The sequence below is a fragment of the Solanum pennellii genome, chromosome 4 (genome assembly GCF_001406875.1).
Source record: "Solanum pennellii chromosome 4, SPENNV200".
In the NCBI taxonomy this organism is placed as follows: domain Eukaryota; kingdom Viridiplantae; phylum Streptophyta; class Magnoliopsida; order Solanales; family Solanaceae; genus Solanum; species Solanum pennellii.
In genome coordinates this window covers 60069059-60096566 of record NC_028640.1, presented here as the reverse complement: position 1 = coordinate 60096566, position 27508 = coordinate 60069059, and the positions used below count along the sequence as shown (strand labels likewise).

General features: G+C 33.0%; 1 pseudogene; it reads left to right on the top strand.

Moving 5' to 3' along the window:
• Positions 1 to 17003: 17003 nt before the first annotated feature.
• LOC107016849 lies at positions 17004 to 27070 on the top strand (annotated as a pseudogene).
• Positions 27071 to 27508: the final 438 nt, after the last annotated feature.

Genomic DNA, 27508 nt, shown 5'->3' with positions numbered 1-27508 from the left:
TTCCACCGATTTATTTTTTGTTAATTTTCTTCTTTTAATACAAGATCCAAAGCTTTTGGACTAGAAAATTGTATGATTTGGTTTGGGGATGCTATAGTTATTTGGAGAAGCACAAATCCAAAGTAGATATATTCTTTGATATGCAGTCTTAATTGGGAATATCTATGAAGATATAATCAAACGGAGACCCGCACAACAGAGAGGTGAGGTGAACATAAATCATAGATCCACTAAATTCTCTGTGTTTATAGATTTTCTTGTATTCTTCTGTTCCTCTGTTATGGTTAATAATTGATCCATTCAGGTAATATAAATTAACTCCTTTTGAATCTCCTCCTTAATTTTGTTTCATTTGCTATATTCTTTCACGTTACATTTGAGCTTTAAAATATGACTCTTAGAGTCCGTATGGTTCAAGGTAAATTGAGCTTTAGTTAAGCCTATGTTGTGTGTGAGAGGGTGGAGGGTTGGTGGTAATGAAAGTTGGAATCCAAAATTACGCCTGAAGCTTTTGATTAGATAGAAGGCTCAGTCTTATTTGTTCGTAAAATGGATTTCCTAAAATTTACTTGACAAACCTAGGATATGGTAGGGCATATTGGTCTTAAAATTAATTTGAGAATGTGGATCCTTTTAAAAGAAATCATAAACTATCTGACAAATGGATTTTACGTTGATGTTTTATCATCTATCTCCAACAATAACATACCTAGTGTAGTTTCATAACGGACATTTGGGCAGAGTAGGATGTAAGTAGACCTTATTCTTGCCGGGGCTAAAGTGATTGTTTTCAATAAAGTTTCAACTCGAAAGTGATGTGTTTGAAGTAATCTCAAAGGGTAATGCCATGAGTAATGTTCTGTCAAAAAATAAATTATTTTGAAAACGAAGAATCAATGAACTGCAAAAATATAGATGCCTCAGTCGCTATGCTGTATCAACTTCATGATTTCTCTTGAACTTCAGATATTGATCCTTGTTTAAGAAAAACTAACATGTCTAATGCTTTAAAGTTTTTTGCTATTCCAAGTTACTATTTAAAATTATATAATTCTTGCAGCCATTTATGGTTGAGAGAACCCTAATGTGAGATGATGAGTACTTGAAAACAAGGAAATTAAGTTGTTGAATAGTTAGTACATTATAATTAAGTATTATGAACAAGTCAACATATAGGAAAAATGCAAAATCAGGAGTTCCTTTAGTTTTAAATCAGATAATATTAGTTTTCAACCTAAAATTGTAAATATTATTTAATATGCATATGTAATAATAGCCTATCATACTGACAATTGACCAATGCGTGTGGTACTAATAGTTCTAGACAGGCTGATCGTTTTTCCTCTTTCGCTTTCATTCAATAGCTCGTTTCAATTTTCACTTAAAGTAATGTTAAGAGTGTCGATATGTTGTATGTTGCATTTTATAACCCTAACTACAAAATGCAATAATTTCCTTTAGGTACAATCATACAGTCAGTGGATCATATCCTCTGTTTGGGTTTTTCACGTTCACTACGCGGTGGCACCTTCAAGGTCATTTATCTCTATGTATCTCTTTGTCTTTACTCAAGTAAGTCATCTTATTCAATGATGGTTTTCTCTATTTTTCTTAATTCTTGATAGGAAATATTTCAGTATTAGGAAAGTCTAGTAGCTCATAGAACTATCATTTTCTTTTTAAATAAGACTCTTTTTGGGACAAACAAAAAAGGAAAGTAAGACGTGTAAATTGTAATCAATGAAGTATTATACTGTTGAGGAAAGTAGGAAAGTTCAAAGTGCTCAACTTTTCAATTTTTATTTTTTCTTCTTATATATTTGTATTTACTCGTTAATTTGATTCTGATTTTCATACTTAGTAGGCGAAAGTTTTCGTGTATTTTCTACTTGTATAGTAAAAGTTAATACTCCTATACAACAACTCTAATGCTTGCTTTAGCTGATATAGTATATAATATTATGATCATAGTTTAGTGATTTCATAAGTCTAGATACGATTGAGATTAATTAATATATTGGTTGATTTTTTTAACATGCCAACCATCTGTATATGCTTGGGAATCTAAGACTTGGATATGCAAGAATATGTTACTGTTAAATGTTTAGACTTGGTTTTTGCTTTAATTTGAGATATCTTTTTATCCATTATAATATTCAATACTCTCTTTTATCATATTTTGTTGGGTTCATTAATTAGACAATTGTTATTGTTAAAGTTGATATTACTCCATAGAGTTGTCTTGGAGATGTGTTACTTTGCGAAAGTAAATCCAATTCACTAATAGATGATGTGGTTTAGTCAACATCTTAAGGATAATACAGATCAAATTGAATGTTGATCTTTTTTAATTTTTTTAAATAAAATGGTTTGGCTCAAGGCCAATTTATTCAAAACAAATTATATACAAGCTAAAGCTAAAAGCCTGGCCAAGAACAGGTCATGACTATCTAAACAGGAAATAAGCAAAAGGAAACAAAGGATAAAAGAAAAGAAATGTTAAAACTAAAGAAGTAACTAAAAGGAAAGTGAAAAACCCATGGATGAACTCTCTGTAACATGTGATCCTAGATATTCACCCCTAAACTTGGACATTGAGCTCATCTAAATTGTTGCTGCTCTGTTGGAAATCAACAAGATTGACCTTAGAAGGTACAAGACGAGGGATGTAAGTAGCATTCTTGTAGCGTAATCAATTTCTTATGGGATAAAATCGTTTTATCTTCAGCTCCAACTTATTGACCTTCATATTAGTATGCTTGCATTTCTATTTAGTGTTTATGAAACTGATCATTACAACATATTGATTACATAGATTGTGTTACAGATTCCATCTTTTTACCTCAAGATGAACACACTTTGAATTAAGTCATAATTTTGTCCATTTTTTTTCCACAGTTATAAGAGGTGAGAATTGAATCAAGACTACTTGAAAGCTAAATGTAGCCACATTTTTATACTTTAGAAGAAACTCCAGGTATTTGTCTTACTTTAAGGAGTAATATTTAGTAATCAAGTATATGACATATTTACTTTTATTAAGGAGCTTGAAATGAGATATTATCTACTATAGTTTTAGTTAATCTTTATTGTATGATCATGGGTGTTCAATTCTATTTTCAATTTATGCAATTTATAGTCAAATATAATATGAATATGAAATAATTAAATTTCATCAAATGTTTTTAATTAGTGGCAAAAGATTTAACATTTTGCTATTACTATATATAACATTTCATGAAATTTCATCACAACTTAAATTAGTTTGTCATAATCTGAATACATTTAGTGAAAATATATTTGTTCTAGTACCCTCCTTATCGGATATATATTAATTTAATATTTTATGATGTCAATAAAAATCATACTTTTAATGACAAGATGATATATTCAACTACAAAATTGTTAATCTTCATTAGAGTGATAAACTTGTAACTAATTTCTACATTGAAAGACGAAATACTTTTTTTGTATATAAAAGGTAGTCATTAGTGACTAAATTTCTTTTGTTCTACTACGAAATATATAAAATTTTAGACACGATTGGTATTGTCGCTAATTGAACTAAATAATTAGTGACCAAATAGTTTTGTCGGTGTTAATAACGTTCTTCGTGACAAAATTACTCTTATCAACTACAAAAAAATACACATTTTATGATATTCAAATTCTTCACAAATAATATGCATTTTGTGCTGATTTTTTTGTTTTGTAGTTAATGGAATTTCTGTTGGGACGAAATATTGAATCGTCTTTAGTGACTCACCTTTAGTGACGACTGACTGACGATATTTTTTCGTCACAAAATTTTTTTGACGAAATATGCTTTATAAATGACGAAATAATTTGTCCCTAATAATAAAATGTGTTGTAGTGCTTCTATATTTCACTATTTCCTTGCAGTTTCGTCTTATTTACCCACTTGACTCCAATGGTTTTGTGCCCGTTGGAATATATGTTAACTCCCAAGTGTTATTTCCTTTAATCGAATCATGCCATCCATAGCTTTTCTCCAGTTCTCCTCTTTGACAGCATTCTCGAAAGTTGTAGGATCACAATCTGCAAACAAAGCAAAGTGGGGAAGAGCTTCATTAACAAGAATTGTTGTTACCTTATAATCCATCATCTATGTGGGCCTTATGCAAGCACAACTAAGAGGATGATCAGGTGCATTAATTTTTTCCAGAACTTCTGGTGAGATATTATAACCTGCTTCAGTAGAAATTTCAGCAATTTTGGGGGTTGCAACTACTTCTTCGACTTCATTATAAATTAGCATTGGAGTAACTGATGTGTATTCCAATACCAAGTATTCTTCTCATCAGAAACATCTCTTCTAGTCATAACCTTCTTCGTCAAGGATTGAATAGCTTGTAAGCAATATGGAGAAAATGGTGTGCTAGCATTTGATGTAAAAAATGAGATTGCAGCAGTTGTACGTGTGCCTATTCCACCTTGGAGATATGGTGCGTTGACTTAGACAAAGGTTGACTATCATATATAACTGTTTACAATGATTGTGGGGTGTTTTTATGTTAGATATGTACGGATGAATGGACATGAGTGTGAATTGTAGTGTGTGCGTAAATCTTGGACACAAGAAGTCTCGGCAAACATTGGAGAAACATGCCTTTGGTGACAATAGTACTGTGTTGTGCAGCGTATTACCGTGTATAAACAGTAGTAATGACATTGTGGTGATCTACACAATTGAAAGGGTATATCTTTATTACCTGAATAGGCAGAAGGTGGAGATCTACTATTATGACTCTAGCACAATTAAATCCTAAGAGAAGATACATACCGTACACAAACAACCTCGATACGATACATGAGCTGAAGTAGTAGTTATTTTGTTGCTGTCAAGTAGAATTTTCATGTTTAATTTCATCATTTTTTGTTTTTATATGACTTGGATTTCAGATTAAGTTGTTTTTGTAATAGACATGTTTTGGATTGCCAAGGTAGTTTGAATGTTTTTTCCTTTACCCATTTTTAATTATTTCTTGCTTGATTGCGTATTTTTACTTGTGAGTTCCTTTCTACTGCTACATGAGCTGAAGAAGTAGCTGTTCTGTTGCAGATCATACCCCACGTTCTATCGTCAAATTTAAACAGTAGCAGTAGAAAGGAACTCACAAGTAAAAACACCCAATCAAGCAAGAAATAATTAAAATGAGTGAAGGAAAAAACGTTCACAGTACATTGGCAATCAAAAACACGTCTATTACAAAACAGCTTAATCTGCAATCCAAGTCATATAATAACAAAAAAAGATGAAATTAAACATGAGAATTCTACTTGACATTAACAGAACAACTACTACTTCAGCTCATGTATCGCACCGAGGCTGTTTGTGTACGGTATGAATCTTCTCTTAGGATTTTAATTGTCCTAGAGTCATAATAGTAGATCACCACCTTCTGTCCATTCTGGTAATAACGATATATCCTTTCAGTTGTGTAGATCCCCACAATGTCATCACCACTGTTTATACACGGTAATACGCTGCACAACACATTACCATTGTCAACAAAGGGATCTTTATCTAATGTTTGCCGAGACTTCTTGTGTCCAAGATTTACGCACACATTATGATTCAGACTCATGTCCATTACTCCGTTCATATCTAACATAAAATCATCCACGCAATCATTGTAAACAGTTACATAGGATAGCTCATCCTTTACCTGAGTCAACACAGCATATCTTCAAGGTGGAATAGGCACATTTACAACTATTGCAACCTCATTTTTAACATCAAATGCTAGAACATTGTGTTTCACTAACACCAAGAAAAACACATTTATCACCTCTATCATCAGGCTTCTTTCTTTTTTATTTTTAAATATGTGCATAAGCAATGGATCCAAAATTTTTGAAGTGGTCTACTATCGATTTCTTTCCGCTCAAAATTTCCTCTGGTATTACATCTCGAAGAGCAAAAGTAGAACTTCTGTTCAAGATAAGAATGCTCCTGTTAGGTACATATGAATATGTTTATGTATATTTTGATGACTGACAATCCGGTGCATCATGGAGCAAGTTGAGCAAACGTGAATGAAGTCGGGAAAGCTTATTGAAGAGGAAATAGGAGGCTAACTTAAAGTAGGAAAACAACAACCTAATTAGATAAGGAAAGAACTATTTCCTGCTTGGTCATTATAGTTATTATAATTCATTCAGAAAAGGAAAAACTCTTTCCTGCTTGGTTAAGTAAAAAGTTTGAGGCGATCAATACAAAGAAGGAAAACTATTTTCTACTTGTTTAAGGAAATAGTTTAAGGTTGCATAGTATATAAGGAAAATCAAGTAATAAGTTTCCTTTAAATGCAAAGTACAAAGAGAAGTCCTAATGCTAAAAGGTTTTGTTCCATCGGCAAAGACAATGATGTTCGAGTTGAAGATGCGGCAAAGTTATGTTCTAGTTGAAGAAGGAATTGAAGATGGGATGAAGACAAGTTCCGCACAATGTAGGAATACTACGCATGAGCTTCTAAGTTTCAAGAGAAAATGAAAGCAGAGCACATGTAGGATTTCTAGTTGAAATAGGTTTTGGATTCAAGTCTAAATCTATAAATAGGACGATAGTTTCGCATGAGAAAAATCATGCACTTACATAGAGAGAAGATCAAAACACGATCAAGAGTTTTGAGAGTTACTTGGGAGTTTTGCAAATTTGTGAGGAAAAGTTGTAAGATTGTAATTAAGAGTTTTTATTGCAATCGAGTGTGTGTGTAGGATTCGTCTAACAAGTTTGAGAAACTTGACAGGTGATAGAAGATTTAAACCTTTCTTAGCTTGGATTTTGAGTCTATAATTCATTACGTTACATAGACTTGTAATGTTTTGTTGATGTTCGTAGTTTAATAAAATGGAGTTAAATCCCGCAAAGGTGTAGGTCGTGATTTTTACCCTTTATGAGTTTTGGTGGTTTTTCTGCGATAAAATATTGTGTCATTATTTTATTTATTTCACAAAACGTAACTGTTGTAATCTACAAAGGAACATATAGAAAATACTTGTTCCTTAGGAAAATTTGGGAGTCAGAATTCCAACAGCTCCATTTCACTGTTTTGGCATAAATTCCTCCGGAACTCTTCCCCGAGCCAGCAAGCTACAAACCATGTTTAAAAATGACTCTATTCTTCCTCTCTATCACACTATTTTGTTGCGGTGTATTTGTTGTTGAGATCTCTTTTCAAATGTCACGAGTCTCACAAAATTCATCAAATACCTTAGAGTGTTATTCTCCTCCGGGATCTATCTGAAGGTTCTTAATTTCCCTTCCAATCTAATTCTCCACACGTACTTCGAAGCTTTTAAATACATTAAAATCCTCCAAATTTTCTTTCAGAGTATACACCCAAGTCTAACTGGAATAATCATCATTAAGGGTAATAAAATACCGTTTGCCCCCATTTGAGATTGGTGTTAATGGCCCACAGACATCCAAGTGTACCTGCCCTAATACCTCCTTGGATCTCCATGACTTACTATTAGGAAACTGAAACGATGTTGTTCTCTAACAACAAATTCTTCACAAACTTGAGATGGAACAACAATTTCATAAAGCCACATCACCATACTCTTCCTTTGAAGGATCTTCAAGCCACCAAAATTCAAGTGTTCATATAAAAAATGCCATGAAGGAATTTTCATTTCCGCCACGTAGCAAGATTGGACATTTTAAATTTTCAAAGGAAACAATGTGTTTTGATTTATTTTCACAAAATTAATAACTCATCTGGGGACTAGAAATCTCACATGTATCATTCCTTCACGTGATGGCATACCCTTTTTTGTAACAGCTGATGGGGCCAACACTCAACAGATTTGATATGATTTCGACACACTATTTCCTTTAAGTTTCGTCTTAAAAATCCATTTGACTCCAATGCTTTTGTGCGCTTTTTGGAATATTTGTTGACTCCCAAATGTTATTTCCTTCAATAGAATCATGTCATCCATAGCTTTTCTCCATTTCACCTCTTTGACTGCATTCTCAAAAGTTGTAGGATGACAGTCTGCAAACAAAGCAAAGTGGGGAACATCTTCATTAACAAGAATTGTTGTTACCTTATAATCCATCATTTATGTGGGCCTTATACAAGCACAACTAAGAGGCTGATCAGGTGCATTAATTTCTTCCAAAACTTGTGATGAAATATCATAACCTGCTTCAGTAGAAATTTCAGCAATTTTGGGTGTTGCAACTACTTCTTCGACTTCATTATTAATTAGGATTGGAGTAGACTGATGTATATTCCAATACCAAGTGTTCTCCTCATCAAAAACATCTCTTCTAGTTACAGCCTTCTTTGTCAAGGATTGAATAACTTGTATGCTGAATATGGAGAAAATTGTGTGCTAGCATGATGCAAAAAATGAGGTTGCAGCAGTTGTACTTGTGCCTATTCCACCTGGGAGATATGGTGTGTTGACTCAGGTAAAGGATGAGCTATCCTATGTAACTGTTTACAACAATTGCGGGGATGTATTTATGTTAGATATGTTCGGAGGAATGGATATGAGTCTTAATCGTAGTGTGTGCGTAAATCTTGGACATAAGAAGTCTCGGCAAACATTGGAGAAAGATCTCTTTGTTGACAATAGTACTGTATTGTACGACGTATTACCGTGTATAAATAGTGGTGATTACATTGTGGTGATATACATAACAGGAAGGATATATCTTTATTACCTAAATGGGAAGAAGGTGGAGATCTACTATTATAACTCCAGGACAATTAAATCCTTAGAGAAGATTCATACCACACACAAACAGCCTAGCTGCGATACATGAGCTAAAGAAGTAGCTGTTTTTTTTGCTATCAAGTAGAAATCTCATGTTTAATTTCATCTTCTTTTGTTTTTATATGACTTGGATTGCAGTTAAGTTGTTTTTGTAATATACATGTTTTGGATTGCCAAGGTAGTTTGAACGTTTTTTTTCCTTCACTCATTTTAAATTATTTCTTGCTTTTTTGCTTGTTTTTACTTGTGAGTTCCTTTCTACTGCTACATGAGCTGAAGAAGTGGTTGTTCTGTTGCTGATCATACCGCACATTCCATCGTCAAATTTAAATGGTAGCAGTAGAAAGGAACTCACAAGTAAAAACACGGAATCAAGTAAGAAATAATTAAAAATGAGTGAGGAAAAACGTCTAGACTACATTGACAATCCAAAACATGTCTATTACAAAAACAACTTAATCTGCAATCCGAGTCATATAACAACAAAAGAGGACGAAATTAAACATGAAAATTTTACTAGACGAAATTAAACATGAAAATTTTACTTGACAGCAACAAAACAACTACTTTTTCAGCTCATATATCGCAGCGAGGCTGTTTGTACGGTATGAATCTTCTCTTAGGATTTAATTGTCCTGGAGTCATAATAATAGATCTCCACCTTCTGCCCATTCAGGTAATAAAGATATATCCTTTCAGTTGTGTAGATCACCACTGTTTATACACAGTAATACGTTGCACAACACAGTACCATTGTCAACAAAGTGATCTTTCTCCAATGTTTGCCGAGACTTCTTGTGTCCAAGATATATGCACACACTACGATTCAGACTCGTGTCCATTGCTCCGTACATATCTAACATAAAAACATCCCCGCAATCGTTGTAAACGGTTACATAGGATTCTCATCATTTACCTAAGTCAACGCACCATATCTCCCAGGTGGAATAGGCACACGTACAACTGCTGCAACCTCATTTTTTGCATTAAATGCTAGCACACCATGTTTTACTAATCATATATTATTATAAGTGGGAAGCTCCTAACCTCAAAGTTGAATTAACTTTTTGTCCTTATCTTTTCTCTAAAATAAATTAATATTAACATATATTTAATCAATTGAATATTAAGTAATAGTCATAGTATATTTGAATTAATGCATCAAACAGGATCTTAATGCATCATATATTCATGTACTAATTAAATATAGGTAATGAAGAGTCTTATAACCTTTCAATTTTAATTTGTAAGATAAGCAGGGGCAATGAAAAGTCTATTAAACACACTCACACCGTAGAATAGGTACTACATCAGTTGTAAAATTTTCATTACCAGTTTGTAATTGTAAGAATTTTACTATTTTATTTATTCGTATTCTTTAAAATTTCATGTATATTCATCTTCTTTTTGCCGAGAAATATGTAAATTATGATAGTTACAAGATGAATATACTACAATATATATGAAGTTGTAAGTAAATTTTTATTTTTAATATCTCCATCGTTTTGAGTTTTTAAATATAACTTCGTAATTGACTACTGTTTTTTGTGTTCATCCTTTCTTCTATCTTTAGAATATATAGTAAATCTAATCTCATTTGTATTTATTATTAATTATTTTGAGGGTGAATATGTTAACTCCCAAAGAATAATAATTATGTCTTCTTCATTCTTTGAAAATCATTTATCTTTTTAAAATAACACATTTGTACTTTTTCCTTTTTATATCTCATCTCAAATGTTTTAAAAAATCATGTACTTAACTGTTACATTCATATTTAATTTATATATATATATATATATATATATATAGTTCAAGAAATATTATGCATCTTTATTCTTAACATATTTATGCTTTCTTTTCTGTTTATCTTTCTTATTATTATCATATGATTATAGTTTTTTATACATATGATATGTTCTGTCTACAGTATGTCGACTTCTAACAAAATGTAATCAATTAGTATAAAAATATTTTTGTCTATATGTTTTAATGTGATGTCTTTTATTATGGATGTCATGTCTTTATTTACTTCTCTTTTTTTCGTTCGAATTTGTAGATTTTTCTATAAATTTGAGGGTATACCGCCCAAACATTTTTGTAATGTTTTTCCTTATGCGTATCTTTTTTTATAGACAATTTCTTTTTTGATTATTAAAACTTATGTTTTCCAATTAAAATATATTAATTCCTCTAATATAATAAAACATTTATTTTTCATGAAATATTTAAAATATCAAACCTCCAACATCTAACACAAGATTTTCATGTTATATTTTGTGCTGAGTTATATTCTTATGTTAAACTTACATATGAAAGGACTTTAGATTTTAACTTAGCTATATAAATTAACTATTCTAATATCAATTAGAGGACAAAACGTGCAATGCACATTCCGAGAACTAGTACCATGAAAAACACATTTGTCACCTCTATTATCAAGCTTCTTTCTTTTTGCTTTTGAAATATGTGCATAAGCAATGGATCCAAAATTTTGAAGTGGTCTACTGTCGGTTTCCTTCTGCTCCAAACTTCCTGGGGTATTACATCTCGAAGAGCAAAAAAGGAACTTCTGTTCAAGATAAGAATGCTCCTGTTAGGTACATATGAATATGTATATTTTGAAGACTGACAATCCGGTGAATTACAGAGCAAGCTGAGCAAATGTGAATTCAGTCGCCAAAGTTTACTGGAAGAGGAATTAGGAGGCTGACTTAAAGTAGGAAAATAACAACCTAATGACAATGAAAGAAGCATAATATTATAGTTATTATAATTCATTCAGATAAAGAAAAACTATTTCCTACTTGTTTAAGGAATTAGTTTGAGGCAGTCAAGACAAAGAAGGAAAGTTATTTTCTACTTGTTTAAGGAAATAGTTTGAGGTGGCATAGTTTATAAGGAAAATCATGTAAGAAGTTTCCTTTCAATGCAAAGTACAAAGAGAATTCCTAATGCTAGAAGGTTTTGTTCCAGCGGCAAAGACAAGGTTGTTCGAGTTGAAGATGCGGCAAAGTTATGTTCTAGTTGAAGAAAGAGTTGAAGACGAAGACGAGTTCCGCACAATGTAAGAATCCTACGTGTGAGCTTCTAAGTTACAAGACAAAAAGGAAGCAGAACACAAGTAGGATTTCTAGTTGAAATAGGTTTTAGATTCAAGTCAAAATCTATAAATAGGGTGATAGTTTCGCTTGAGAAAAATTGCGCACTTAGATAGAGAGACGATCAAAACACGATCAAGAATTTTGAGAGTTACCTGGGAGTGTTACCAATTTGTGAGGAAAAAGGTGTAAGAGTGTAATTAAGAGTTTTGATTACAATCGAGTGTGTGTCTAGGTTTCGTCTAACAAGTTTGACAAACTTAACGGACGATAGAAGACTTAAACCTGGAGGTTTTTGTCTCGGGTAGGTATTAATTTGAGTTTATAATTTCTTATCTTGGAATTAGAGTTTATAATTCTTAGGTTACATAGGCTTGTAATCTTATGTTGAGGTTCGGAGTTTAATAAAGTGGAGTTCAATCCTACAGAGATATAGGTCGTGGTTTTTACCCTTTATGAGTTCGGGTTTGCCGCGATAAAATATTGTGTCATTATTTTATTTGTTTCATAAAATGTAATTGTTATAATCTACAAAGGAACATATAGAATACACTTGTTTCTTAGGAAAATTTGGGGGTCAGAATTCCAACAACTCCGTTTCACTATTTTGGCATAAATTCCTCTGGGACTCTTCCCCGAGCCAGCAATCTACGAACCATGTTAAGAATGGTTCTATTTTTCCTCTCTGTCACACCATTTTGTTGCGGTGTATATGTTGTTGTGAGCTCTTTTCAAATATCACGAGGCTCACAGAATTCATCAAATACCTTAATTTATTATTCTCCTCCGTGATCTATCTGAAGGTTCTTAATGTCCCTTTCAAACTCATTCTCCACACGTACTTTGAACCTTTTAAATACATTAAAAGCCTCCGATTTTTCTTTCAGAATATACACCCAAGTCTAACTCAAATATTCATCAATAAGGGTAATACAATACCTTTTGCCCCCATTAGAGATTGATGTTAATGACTCACAGATATCCGAGTGTACTGGCCCTAATACCTCCTTGGATCTCCATGACTTACTATTACGAAACTGAAACGACGTTGTTTTCCAACAACACATTCTTCACAAACTTGAGATGAAACAACAATTTCATAAAGCCCCATCACCATACTCTTCCTTTGAAGGATCTTCAATCCACCAAAATTCAAGTAACCATATCAAAAATTCCACAACCATGAAGGAATTTTCATTTCCGCCAAGTAGCAAGATTGAACATTTTCAATATTCAAAGGAAACAACGTGTTTTGACTAATTTTCAAAAAATGAATAGCTCATCTAGGGCTACTAGAAATTTCACATGTATCATTCCTTAACGTGATGGCATACCCTTTTTTGTAATAGCTAATGGGGCCAACACTCTATTTGATATGATTTCCACACACCTATTTTTTGTTTTTAAATTGATATTGTACCCTTTCCCATCACATTCTCTATTTATAGATCACCAAAACTAATTGTTGACCAATAGTTTTCACTTAAATTAGTAAAATAAGACTTACTTCCAGTCATATTGTTACTACATGACGTATTCACATATGTACCAAATAACTTGCTCCCCGGGCTCACTTTAGCATGAACCGCCATTAACAAGGTTTCTCCTTCCTTATCCTCAACAAAATTTGACTTTTCTTCTTTCTCATTAGGCAGCCTAGTACGACATTCAGAATGACAGTGACTAAATTTATAGCAACGATAACATTCTACATTGGATTTTTTTGAAATCTCTCCCTGTGCCTTTGTCGTAGTCATCATTGGCTCTAAAATTAGAGAAGGCAAACACACATAGAGCTATAAAATCTTTTAAAAAAAATTTAGTAGAAACCATACCTATTGAACCACTAGTGTATGCTGTTACAAGACATATTCAATAAAACAAGGACTACTTTTCATTTAAAAAGAGCCATTAAAAAATTTTCATTTTAAAACACTTTTCCTTGATATTTTTCTTGGATACTCCCAACGTAGCCCTTAGAACTTCAAAATTTCCCTTAGGAAGAGTCATGATCATTATGTTTGCAATCTATTGATATAGGCTGCAATGAACAAGTGTAACTTCCCCATTCTTCTCTACTTGCCTGAATAGAATGAAACTGCACTTTTATTTGCACCATAATTATTGTTGAGATGTTGTCATTCTTAATTACAATAGATTCAATATGATTTTTCTCCAAAGCACTCAGAATCTTTCTTAACCATAGAGCATGATTAGTTGCACCAGCAACGACATTGTGTTCTGCTTTTGCAGAAGATTGAAGAACCACTTCTTTCTTCTTTGCAAAAGCATATCATCAAGCTTCCTGCCCAATTAATACCTGAATAACCCATCAATTTCCTTTGCTCTTCCTTTTTAAACCAAATACCATAATCAACAGTTCCTTTGATATATCTTAATGTTCATTTAGCAACACCAAAATGATCTAGCATAAACCTCAATAGAAGACTTGTCGCGAACATGAGTTCAGGTCTTGTTGCTATCAAATACACTACTAATTATACTATCATAAACTGTTAGATCATCCCTGGCCTCATTCAAACTTTGAAAACTTTTCATTGTGAACTAGTGGGTTGGTACAGGCTTGAACCTTTTAAAAATATCCCCTGCATATCCTTATAAGTGTATCATTCCTTGGGACATACAACAAGGGCCAGAGGATCACAACCACAACCCACGTAACAAACTCATCTACAGCCTTATTGGTACTTTTCTGATTGCTTTCACCCTGACCTCTTGTCCACAAAGTGAGATGATTTTTTTCACTGTATTTCCGAGAATGACCAATCCCATTCACGGCCCCATCAATAGTCATCTCACAAGAATCTCCACTCAGAAATAGTTCCCTCATACCTCCATATCTCACCTTCAATAAAGGAACCAACCCACCAAAGAGAAGCGTGAAGAATAACACACCAAGGAATCTAAAACTAGCAATCTTCTCTGTTTTCAGCTCATCTTCTTTTTCTCCACTTTCTTGCTACTTTTTGGCACGGGCACTATTGCTTGTGGTTTCAACTTTGGAATGGGAACCAATGGCACTCCTGATCGTTGTGACTTCATCATACATGGTTGTATGATGACATCCATAAGAAGAGGATGGGGATACCAACCGGGGGTGGTGGCACTTGAGAAGGTACACCATTTTCTCAAAGTTGTGCCTATAGAGTTACATTTTCCGTCATTATATAGAATATCTTTTCATCCAAATGTTGAATGAAGTATGCTACTTTTATACTACAATTCCTCCACATAAAGCATTTTTATCTTCCTTGCCAAGTGAAATCTTTATGCTACTTTTATACTACAATTCCTCCACATAAAGCATTTTTATCTTCCTTGCCAAGTGAAATCTTTCTCTATAGTGAATTATTGGTGTTTGCTTACATTGTTTGAGTCATCACTACCCTTCTTCCTTTTCAACAAATAGCTACATTTACTTATATTATCGTTGAGTTCATTTTCTACAACTCCACCTTTGACTTAATTACTTCCTAAACTCGGATTACTCCCAATTTATTCGAATTTGACAAATTATTCATCCCTTTTGTGAGATTGGACCCACGATTTGGAAATGGAACATTCAAGTACCCAGAGACATCCGTAGGAACATGGTGCAACGATAGAGGCACTTCATCCCAAAAATCATGGGTTGCTCCAACTATGACGTAGACTTGACGATGACATATCCATACCCATCAGACCTCCCACTACCTGATTTCCGGCAAAATTGCTCATTTCCTTCAATGTCAATTATCATTTCTAACAGAATCGCTAAAATTTCCAATAAATTCATTTCCCAGGTGGACATAAGCAATAAAAACCCATCTAGAATGGATTCGATCTTGGAGATTCCCGAGACTATCTCCCAAGGTTGACTTAAATATTCAAGATGCATTATCAAAATTCCCCATCAGTTGACTCCCAGGTTGACCGAAGCTATTTGGGTTCATCTAATCTGATTTCAGAACTAGCTTTGACCCGAGACAGTTAGGAAGGTACTTAGGCGTTTGAAAGGCATCATCATCGGTAGGGTTTGGAAAAGTATCATCAAATGATGCATAAAAAATAATGTCATTAATTGAGAAATCAAAGTTCTAAAATTTCAAAGAAAATTATCGATATTTTTTTCAAATATTGCTGTCATGTTTAGGACATAAAAAGTATGTTGTGTTCATGTGTAGGACGTAAAAGTATGTTGCTTTGATGTTTTCTAAAATTCAACTTTCTTACTTAATTACCTGTTAGACTAGTGTTCTTGATTTAACTAAAAAGAGTCATTTTAAAAAGATATACAAGTCATTGAACTTTAGATTATGAACTTCCAAGTGTGAAATATAAAGGCATAGAAAAAATAAATAGAACTAAATAGCTCTTGGATCACATACTTACACCCCTTACCTCATTGAAAAATAGCAATATTTCCTCAAGGTTAGATCATTTAAAAGAGGATTCTGGTATCCATACATGCTCTTACTGGTAAAATACACATAATCAACTGATGAAACTACCTTACAAATTTATTTTTTGAAACTTTAAGAATCTTAATTTTGTTTCTACGATATGAAATCTACAAAATCTAATATATCAATCTGAACAATCTCGAAAGATAAAACTATAAAAGAAAGGTAAACGACAGTTTCCTCTCTATTCTTACTCTGTCTCTCGCTAAATTTGTGATCAATTGCTAAATACTTTTTATGCCCTACACATGACTGCAACATATCAAGAAAATATTTAGGATTTTCCTATGAAATTTTGGAACATTGATTTCTCAACTGATGACATCATTTTTGATGCATCATTTAATGATATTTTATGAAACCCTACCCATAATGATGCATTTCAAACACCTGGATACATACCTGACTATCTCGGGTCGAATTCGGGTTTGGACTCGGGTCAGATGGACCCAAATATCTTTGGCAACCGATAGGGAATTTTTATGATGCTTCTGGAACTATCAACTCATCTTCGGGAGATTAGCATGGGAAAGCTATAGGATCAAACCTGCTCCATATGGACCCTAATTGCTTTAGTCAACCTTCGAGTGAATTAATTAGGAATTATAGCGGTTTGTTTAGAAATTTCAAGTTGACATCGGGTGAAATGAACAATTTTTCCCCCAATCAGGAAGCGGTAGTTATGGTTAAGGAGATGTCATCGCCAGGGCTACTTCGTAGTTTGAGCAGCTCAGGAGTTTTCGATGAAGTGTGTGTATTGTTGCACCGGTTTCTACCCATGTCTCCGGTACTTGAACGTGCCATAAGCGAATTGTGGTTCCAATCTCTCAAAAGGGTTGAATAATCTGTTGAGTTATAACAGATTGATACATTCTTCCCCGAAGTTAGGAAGTAATTTAGAAAAGGTGGAGTTGTAAAATAGAAACTCAATGCTAATATAAATAATTGTAGTTATTTGTTGAAAAGGAAATAACATAGTGAAGACTCGAATAATCTAAACAAACACCAAAAATCCACTACATTTTTCTTGAGTGATAATGTTAATAATGATGAGGACAAAATGAAGATGGCTAGAAAAACGGGGGAAGTGCTCACTTGTCAAGGCAATTAAAAAAGCATTATGTTTAGGAGTTAGAATACTTCATTCACCAATGCAACATTTGAATTCAAATATATCCTATGAAACAACAGAAAATGTAACTCTAAAGGCACAATTTGTAGGTACTGATGTAGCTCCTCAAGTGCATCCACCCCCCGAGCTGTATCCCCATACTCCTCCATGGATGTCATATACACCACCTTATATGGTGAAGCGACTAGGATAGTGACTAGGATAGCCAGTAGTGCCTGCGCCAACAAGTAGCAAGAAAGTGGAGAAAAACAGGAGTAAGGTGAAAATAAAGAAGGTTGCTAGTGTTAGCTTCCTTGGTGTGTTGTTCTTCATGCTTCTGTTTGGTGGGTTAGTTCCTTCATTGAAAGTGAGATACGGAGGTATTAGCGAACCATTTATGAGTGAAGATTCTTGTGAGTGGATTTTTTGGTAACATCATGGAAGAGTTTTGGTTGTTGATGGGTCTGTGAATGGGACTGGTTATTTTGGGAATATGATGGAATAGATCATCTCTTACATTGTGGCTGGGGAGATCAGGGTGAAATCAATCAAAAAAATACCAATAAAGCTTCAGATAAGTTTGTTTACGTGGGAAATGGTAGTGATCCTCTTGCAGCCTCTTTGTACATACCGCGTAATGATAAACTTGTCAATATTCACTGGAACTCGATAATTCAGTCTGTATTTGCAAGTGAAAAAGCCATGACATCTCATGGAACTTCTGATAAGAAAAATGATGAGGCAAACCTTACAGTTCCTGGAGATTTAGCCATCTTGCCTTTATCAAAGTCCTGCAGCGGGAAAAAGGACTCTTGGATCCGAACATAGAAGAAAAAGGGAAATTACAATCCTATTTTGCTGAACAAAGACAAATCTAGATACGTAAAAACAAAAAAAAATTGCACATTTTACCTAGGCAAATTAAACCTTGTAAGTCGGTGAGTTAATCGTAGAACGGCGGTGGATAAGAATTTGGAACACAGCACAACAAGAAAATCTAGTCATCACATTTAAAAACAGAGACATTTCAAATATCAACCCTAACCACAAAACAGGAAATAAAATAATTATAACAAAAGGGGAAACTTTTATATAATCTCATAAATAGAAACACAATAGAAGGATAAAGCTTACCAATCATATCCACTAACAAATAGAGATAAGAGAGATGTCTGACTTCATATAGGAACATTTGATTTGTGCTCACAGTACAAGGACATTTGATTTTATGCCCCTTTTGAGTTAACAATTAATGAATTAAGTATCTGACTTGGTATAGGAACAATTTGTTTTCTTTTTAAAATCCAATTATACACAATTTGAAAAGAAGCAAATTTTACCAAACAGATTTTTTACAATTATATTAGGGCAAATGGTCAAATATTTCCCTTCTTCTATTGGAAATATTTTAAAAATACACTTCGTTATATTTTAGGTCCAAATATACCCTTCTGATTATACTTTAACACAAATTTACCCTCAATTTTAACGAAAAACACGTGACAAGCTCAAAATTAAATAACGCATCTCGAATTTCAAATATTTAATTTTTTAGAAACTCATTTCCTCCGGGTTTTTTTCTTTTCTATGCATCTTCTTCTTAAAAGAAGCTAATCATTTATCGTATTCAAAAACTAATATGATTTTTCATTTTTTCGAATTGAGGTTTTTCTAAATAATAATTATCATGCTTAACCTCTTCTGAAAAGTGTCAATACTAATCAAAGAAAATACACTGTTGAGATATGTTCTAAAAATTTTCAGCATCCAAAAATCGATAACTCCCTACATTCATTAATTTTCTTGTACTTCTATAATAGTAAGAAAATGTGGGTACAATGATCAATTTTATAGAAATAAATTTGAAGATTTTTAATTTGTGAGGGGAAAATGCAGCACAATGATGTTGTATGATGTGCATATTTTATTATTTCTAGTACAAGAATATAAATATGGAGAAGGGATAATGCATAAGTATCCCCTAGCCTATGATCGAAATCTCAGAGACCCTCCTAAACTTATCTAAGATCCTATTACCCCTGAACTAATTTTATTCGTAAGTTTGTGCACCTTTGTGCTGATGTGACACCTTCAACCACCCAAGTTGGTTGTGTTTGTACACACTCGCCCGCCATGTGTGTAAATAATTTTTTATAATAAAAAATTATTTTAAAAAAAATATTTTTTATTTTAAAAAATATATATTTGATAAATAAAATTAAGAAAAATATTCTTATTTTTTATCTTGTATTTAAATTAAGTAACAGTTTTTTACCTTGTATTGAAACTATTTTTTTTACTTAATTCATTTTTTTCTCTTCTATTTTTCTATTAAGTTTTTTTGGGTCTTTCGTTTTGATTTGATTTCAAATGTCGTGTATTTAAAATAAGTTAATTTTCAACGGATATAAAAACGTGAAGAAAATCAAATAAAACATAAAAATATTAAAACATTAAAATTAAGGGATACTTTTAAATTATTTTTTTAAGCATACACAATAATTGAAAAATAATTAAAAGTGAAAAGATAATAAACTAAAAAAAATTTAAGTGAAGAAATTAAAATAAATATTTTACAAGGAAAGAAACAAAAATAATTATATAATATTAGTTTTATTATCAATAAATATGTGTACTAATTAATTACAAAGTGACCAATTAAAAATGACATGTGTCCAATTTGTTCACTCATCACTTGTTTTCAAGAGAGTGTGCACACTCTCAATGACATGTCAGCGTTTGTGGTGTATTTATTCCATTTTAAATTAGTTTAGGGGTAATAGGATTCTAGTTAAGTTTAGATGTGTCTCTAGGATTTTGATCATAGTCTAGGTGTACTTATGGATTTTCCCAATTGAAAATGAATGGGAAAATGAAAATATCAGCTCAAAACGGAGGGAATGAGTTGGGATGAGTTACACAAGTGAGTTTCTAAGCAAATTTGAGAGTAAATAGTTTTATTTTGAGTTTGTCACATGTTTTTCCGTCAAAATTAAGGGTATATTTTAAAGTATAATGAGAGGGGTATAGACTCAAAAGTATAACATGAGGGGTATATTTGGACCAAAAGTATAACGAAGGATATATTTAAACTATTTCCTTTACTATAATGGTATATTTGACCCTTTGCACATTACATTATCATAGTTTTTCAGGCCGTAAGTTAATAATTTACTTTTTATTTCTTTTGTTCTTTATTCAGTTTGACTGTAAACTTGCATCTTATTAGTTTTGGGAATATGGGCTGCACGTTTGTCCCATATTACTATATACGATTTGTAGCCAGTATAAAATTGTAAATTAAAAATTATATATTCATCCACATGTACATAATTTTTTTTGTGATTATATACATATACTTGTTAAAGGAGTAGATATTATGTCCCAATTTTGTGAATTTGTAAACAAATGATTCATTACTATTATCATAATTCTAGATAATCTATCAACACAAGAAATGCTAGATCGCGGACCATTGAGGGGAGGGTCCTAAACTAGGAGTCACTGGCCAAGAATCACAATCCACTTACTGGGTCGTGGTCCCAACACGGACCATTAGTGGCGCCGTGGTCGGCTTTCGTTATATTTTAAGTTGGGTCATTTTGGTCTTTTTCCCTACGCGTTGGACATTTAAGTTGTGTCCTTTGACTCCTAAACTATGTTGTTTTACTCAGTTTAAGCCTAGTGACTAGTAATTTAGTCAGAACTTACCCTAATCGATTATTCACAAAAATTCGACAAAACTTAGAGCATAAATAAGAGGAAACTCTACCAATCTTTCAAAAACAAGCAAAAGATTTTCTTCAAGTTCCACCCTCGAAATCAAAGGATTTCTCTTTAGATTTCGTCGCCAGGTATGTAGGATTTCAATATTGGGTTCCTTACATCCACTAGGTCCATATAATTCAGTTAGATTCTTGATTCTTTATATATCTTTTAGACCTAGGGTTTTCTAAAACCTTAAGAATTGTTGTGAATTAGTTGTTATAGTATTTTAAATCGAATTATCATCTTTTTTGGAAACGTTGCTTGGTTCCTTGCATGAAACTCAAAACTCTTGTTGTGTGAATTTTCTTAGTTCATGAATTACACTTGCTAGGCCAATTAAACAGATAAACATTCCCAAGATTTCAAATGTTACATTGTCAGTATCTAAATGTTGCATCTCAGATTTGCATGTCAGAATATTGAGCTATCCAGTATTTCAATTATTTGTATCATATACATTTCCAAATGGTAGTAGAATTAGCACAGAGTCGGACTAGGGTCAGACTATCCTCATAGTCCCAGAACTACGTGCCTCCGTAGGATTATAAGTCCCCTGGTGATCACACCAGTCACACATTTATTCTCATGGCAAGACATATTTGGTCCTCTTGATAAGGCATATACTCATGGTGTGCTAGCATTTGAAGTAAAAAAAATGAGGTTGAAACAGTTGTACGTGTGCCTATTCCACCTGGGAGATATGGTGTGTTGACTCAGGTGATGAGCTATCCTATGTAACTATTTACAACTATTTCGGGGATGTTTTTATGTTAGATATGTACGGAGGAATGGACATGAGTCTGAATCGTAGTGTGTGCGTAAATCTTGGATACAAGAAGTCACGTCAAACATTGGAGAAAGATCCCTTTGTTGGAAATGGTACTGTGTTGTGCAAGGTATTACCATGTATAAACAGTGGTGATGCCATTGTGGTTATCTATCTTTATTACCTGAATGGGCAGAAGGTAGAGATATACTGTTATGACTCTGAGACAATTTAATCCTAAGAGAAGATTCATACCGAACACAAATAGCCTAGTTGCGATACATGAGCTGAAGAAGTAGTTGTTTTGTTGTTGTCAAGTAGAATTTTCATGTTTAATTTCATCTTCTTTTGTTTTTATATGTTTGGATTCCAAGTACTAACACATACTTTACGCTACATCCTTTCATGATGTAGGTTCAGGTATTCAGCATCCAGATCACGCATAAATCCATATCCAGTAACTTCAATGATGAGTCCTCATACTTCGAGAACAATAGACATATTTTTCATATTCAATCTTTTATTTCAGTTTTTAGTTTTGCTAGGGTTAGCTGGGCATGTCCCAATAATTCTAGTATTAGATTCAGCTTTAGCTCTGAGTGAATGTTCAGTATCTGTGAATCCTTAGCAAGTTATATACATTCATATCAATTTTGGGTATTCTCCACCTTCAGTTATCAATTGATTTAGCTTCCACATTAGTTCATCTTTTTCTTAAAGATTCTCAGTATGCTTATGATATGCAAGCTTCAGGGTTAGCTTGGATAGGTCCCGTGTTATAGCAAAGGAGTAGCCTTTGGCCATGAAAATTCACAACACTATGTTAAGTGACTATAAAGTAACACAATCAAAATCTTTTTTTTTCAAAGTACTTATCTTTTAGCAATCTTTATTTTAATTGCTTGTATTTTAAAAAAAACATATTCTAACTATTCGAGTATTATCAAACTCATATATTAAAAAAAGTTTTATCAATTAAGTAGCACTTATAAGAATAATAACACAAAAACAAATAAAAAATTCCATCACAATACAAAATTACATAAAAATATGGGTTTCATACCAAATTTATTTTAAACAACCATACCTTCACTCCAAAATGGAAAGAAAAACTTAAAATCATAAGCGCGCTAACATAAGAAAGTTCTAAAGGAAGAGAAAATGGTCAAAAGTCCCCTCAATCTATAATCAGATTTTCCACACACACGCACGCATGTAGCATATGCCAAACCTATCCACCCTTATCATCCCAAAATTGATGAGCCATTACCACCTCTCCCCACCGGATTCATTATTGTTAATTTTTTTTAACAACTCTCATGTAAGAATTTTGAAAAAAAAATAAAAAAATCCACCATCTCCAATCACCAAAAAAATATTTCAATTAGATTATACTCATACTGTTCTTGGTGGTGGTATGAATATTCTCTTTTTTGAGCTTTTTTATTTGAAGAAATGGTGGAGAGATCTTTGAGTAAGAGGAGGAGCTAATAGTGAAGGCGGATAAATTACAATGGCATAGGTGGAGATGGTGGCAGCAGCGAAATTCTCAGAATATGTCGCCGGCGACGACATATCCTCCGGAGAGACAAAAGAGAGCCCCCAATTTAACCCCAATATTTCTACAAATCAAAGTTCTCACCAAATAGTTAGGGCTAAAATATGAATAAAGAACAAAGGTTTCTCTTAAAAAAAGTTCTACATGTGAAATACACCTGTCATCATAGTAGTGGTACCTCAGATTCTACTAAACTTCAAACTCACTTAACGACACTAAATTATACAAAAAAAATGCAAGAAGAAAAAGAGTCGAAGAATAGGAAAATTTGTGGTTGGAAAATGAGAGGAAGTCCCTCTATTTATAGTCAACAAAGAGTAGTACGAACAAATACTGACTTATTGAAAAAGCCACAACTCTTTGAAAAGTCACAACTCCTTGAAAAGTCACAACCCTTTGAAAAAATCACAACTTATCGGAAAAGTGACGACTCATTAAAAAGTCACAACCTAAGTTAGGAATATTATAGTAATTTAACATTCAGGTAAGGAGTATATGTTTTTAAGGTAAACTAGTTTCAGGAACGTGCGTTGCACGTTTGTTTCTTAACTATTTTATAAAATTTGTACTTGATAGACTTTTTGTTGGTAGTTATTCATGTCACATTATGTTAAAAAATAAAAGAAATTGCTTCCATAAAATGTCCTTGGTAAATTAAAACCATTTCCAATCTTTATATAGTTCTTTCTCAGTGGTTTTTGGGTTCCTTTTCAACTTACTTATATAAGTGAGGTCTTGTACGTATGATCCTTACTTCTAGCATGTAACTTGTAAATGTAAATATAAATATAGAGAAGATGTTTACCGTGGACCTTTAGTTCAAGCAGTACTTTACTACTACATACGGAAAGATTATTGAGAGAAATAAGAAAAGAAAATTTATTAACATAAAATAGTATTTACATCTTAAAACTGAATTTCACTTGAAATTGGAGAAAGAAAATAAAACAAAAATTGTTTCTGAGATTTACTTTAAAGGAATAGAAGATTATCGATGAGCAAATAGCTTAATAAAATTACTTCTTTGCTGAAGGAGTGATTAGATATAGAATAAACTTGTAAAATTGAACAACTCAATATTTCATAAAGATTTAGTTATATAAAAGATTAGGTGGAAAATTCACCCTTCAATGAAGATGAAGGAACTTGGTATTAACATATGACAATATAGTGGAAGTATCAGCGTAACTCCAACAATCCTTTGTCACAATCTACATATTATTAATATTGTATTCTAATGATACATGATCTTTCTGTCATGCTTTCCCTATTAAAGCAATGAAATATTAGAAAGACTCAAATAAGAAAAGACAACAATCTAAAATATTCACTACTATATACATGCAAAAAGTATGAAGTACAAATTTATGAGTAATACATATCATTAAAACAAATCTAGACAAATGGCCATTATCCAACTGCTTGAGCTTTATCCCTATTATGTATCTTGCAAATTAATGAATTATATATATAGTTAACGAAGAAGTTGAGGGATAACATTAATTAGTACATGATAGGACATTAAGAGAATCAACATACTTATTGGAGAGAAGTTTGATGGTCACGTACGTCAGTTTGTGAAACTAATATAATTTATCAAATAAATTGACTAACATCTCGAAGAGAATTAAATGGGAGTAAAAGAAATGACGGATAGAAGTTAATTTTTTTTTATCTTCTTTTAAAATGATTAATTAACTTTTTAAGGATGTTATCTATTATTATTGTTTTATATTATTTTGATTTATTGTAGGGATAAAATGGTAATTCTAGTTTTGTACTTTGAGCTTTCCTACTTATAATATAATATGATATATGATATATATATATAGATTCAGAATTGGTCTATATAGAACTATAAAACTATAAAAGAAAAGTAACTTAAGTTTCCTTTGTATCCCTACCCTGTCTCTCCCTAAATCTCTTATCAATTGCTGAAAACTCTAGATATGGCTGATCCACTATCGGCGGAAGAAGCGAACTTCATCGGGGTGTTCGACGGTCTTGCAGTTTTACCTCTTGACCGTACTTTTTACACCATACACATGACCACAATACCAAGAAAATGTCAAAGATTTCCCTGTGAAATTTCCAAATGTTAATTTCACAACCGATGCCATGATTCTTGATGGATCATTCAATGATAGTTTTCCAAACCCTATCAATGATGATGCATTTCAAAACTCCTCCATGGATGTCATATACACCATATTATATGATGACCCGACAGGATATCAAGTGCCACTGGTTCCCATTCCAAAGTTGAAATCACAGGCACTAGCACCCGCGCCAAAAAGTAATAAGAAAGTGGAGAAAAAGACGAGTGAGGTTAAACAAAGAAAGTTGCTAGTGTTAGCTTCCTTGGTGTGTTGTTCTTCATCTTTCTCTTTGTTTTTCATCTTGCTCTTTGGTGGGTTGGTTCCTTTATTGAAAGACAAATATGGAGGCATGAGGGAACCCTTTAAGAGTAGAGAGTTTTTTTTAATTGGATTTTATGAAAAACATCTTGGAAGAGTTTTGACTATTGACGGGAATGTGAATGGGACTGGTTGTTCTAGGAAATACGGTGGTAAAGATCATAGCTCCCATTGTGGCCGGGAAGGTCAGGGTGAAAGCAATCTGAAAAATACCAATAAGGTCGCAGATGAGTTTGCTCATGTGGGCAATGGTACTGATCCACTGGCAGCCTCTCTGTATGTCCCAAGGGATGATAAACTTGTTGAGATTGATGGGAACTTGATAATTCAATCCGTATTGGCAAGTGAGAAAACCATGGCATTTCATGGAAGTGCTGATAATTCAATCCGTATTGCCTCGCAGGTGATTTAGCCCCTGTTATCCCAAGAATCCATCCTTGCCTTTATCGAAGTCCTGCAATGGGACAAAGCATTCCTGCATTGGAGGAGAGAGAGAATGTAAAGTCAACTACGCAGGAGTGGCACCTTGAAGATTTTGCCGGTAATTGCTTTTAAATCTGGACTGACTATTAATTCTTATCTTTTTTCCTCTTTTTTTTAGTGTAAATGAATTCCTCTAGTGTTTGCTTTTAGAATTTAGGAACTTTTATTTTCTTTGAGTCATACTAAATTCATGTTTTGGAATAGCCTTCTGCTTTCCAGTATATTAATTGATTTTTATGTTCATTTGGGCAGGACCTTTGTTGAGTTCAGGCATGTGTACAAAAGTGTTCGAGTTTGATGCATCATCTTCTGCTAGAGATATATCTATGGAAAAAAGGCAGAATGACACGTGCCTCCACAAAAATAGAAGGATCCTCAATGGCCCTCCAGTTTCCCTTTCTAGACCCTCTTATAGCATTTCTGAAGAATAAACTGGATCAAATGGAAAGCAAGAGAACAAATCACTTTGTTCCATGGTAGTTTCTATTCTGGTTGATGGTGATGGCGTATAGGTACGAAGTCAGTCTCTTGGATATTCGTTGTTGTGCTTACTGATAGTGTCAAATATGTAACCTATTCTTGCATTCTTCCATTTAAAGGATCTGCTCCTCTAGTGAATGCCCCTGAAGATGGAGTATTCATGTAGCAGAAGCATGTTGGTCGTCTTCTTTATGTGTCATATGTTTCTGCATTAATAATAATACATTCTCCCATTATCGAAATAAGAAAGCGAACAATCCTTTAAATTATAGATATTATCTTTGTTCATTCGATATTTACTAAAAAATGACAATTGTAGTTGTCAATTCCTTACATTAGCAAATGACCAGAAAACATTTTACTTTCTCCGAGATAATATGACATCTTACCTGGGAAAACAAAAGCTGGGAACGTCGGTGAATTAAAAAAATAAGGGTAGAATGATTGTACAACCACACACCCAGCCGAAAGAGAAAAGAAATGATAAAAGAAGAGAACACATCCATAGAGAGGCACAGTCGATGTTGTCGACATAATAACAAAACTCATGAAATAAAAATTGAGGTATTTTCTTAATTTGTGATGTGTATTGCTTTAGTTGTGT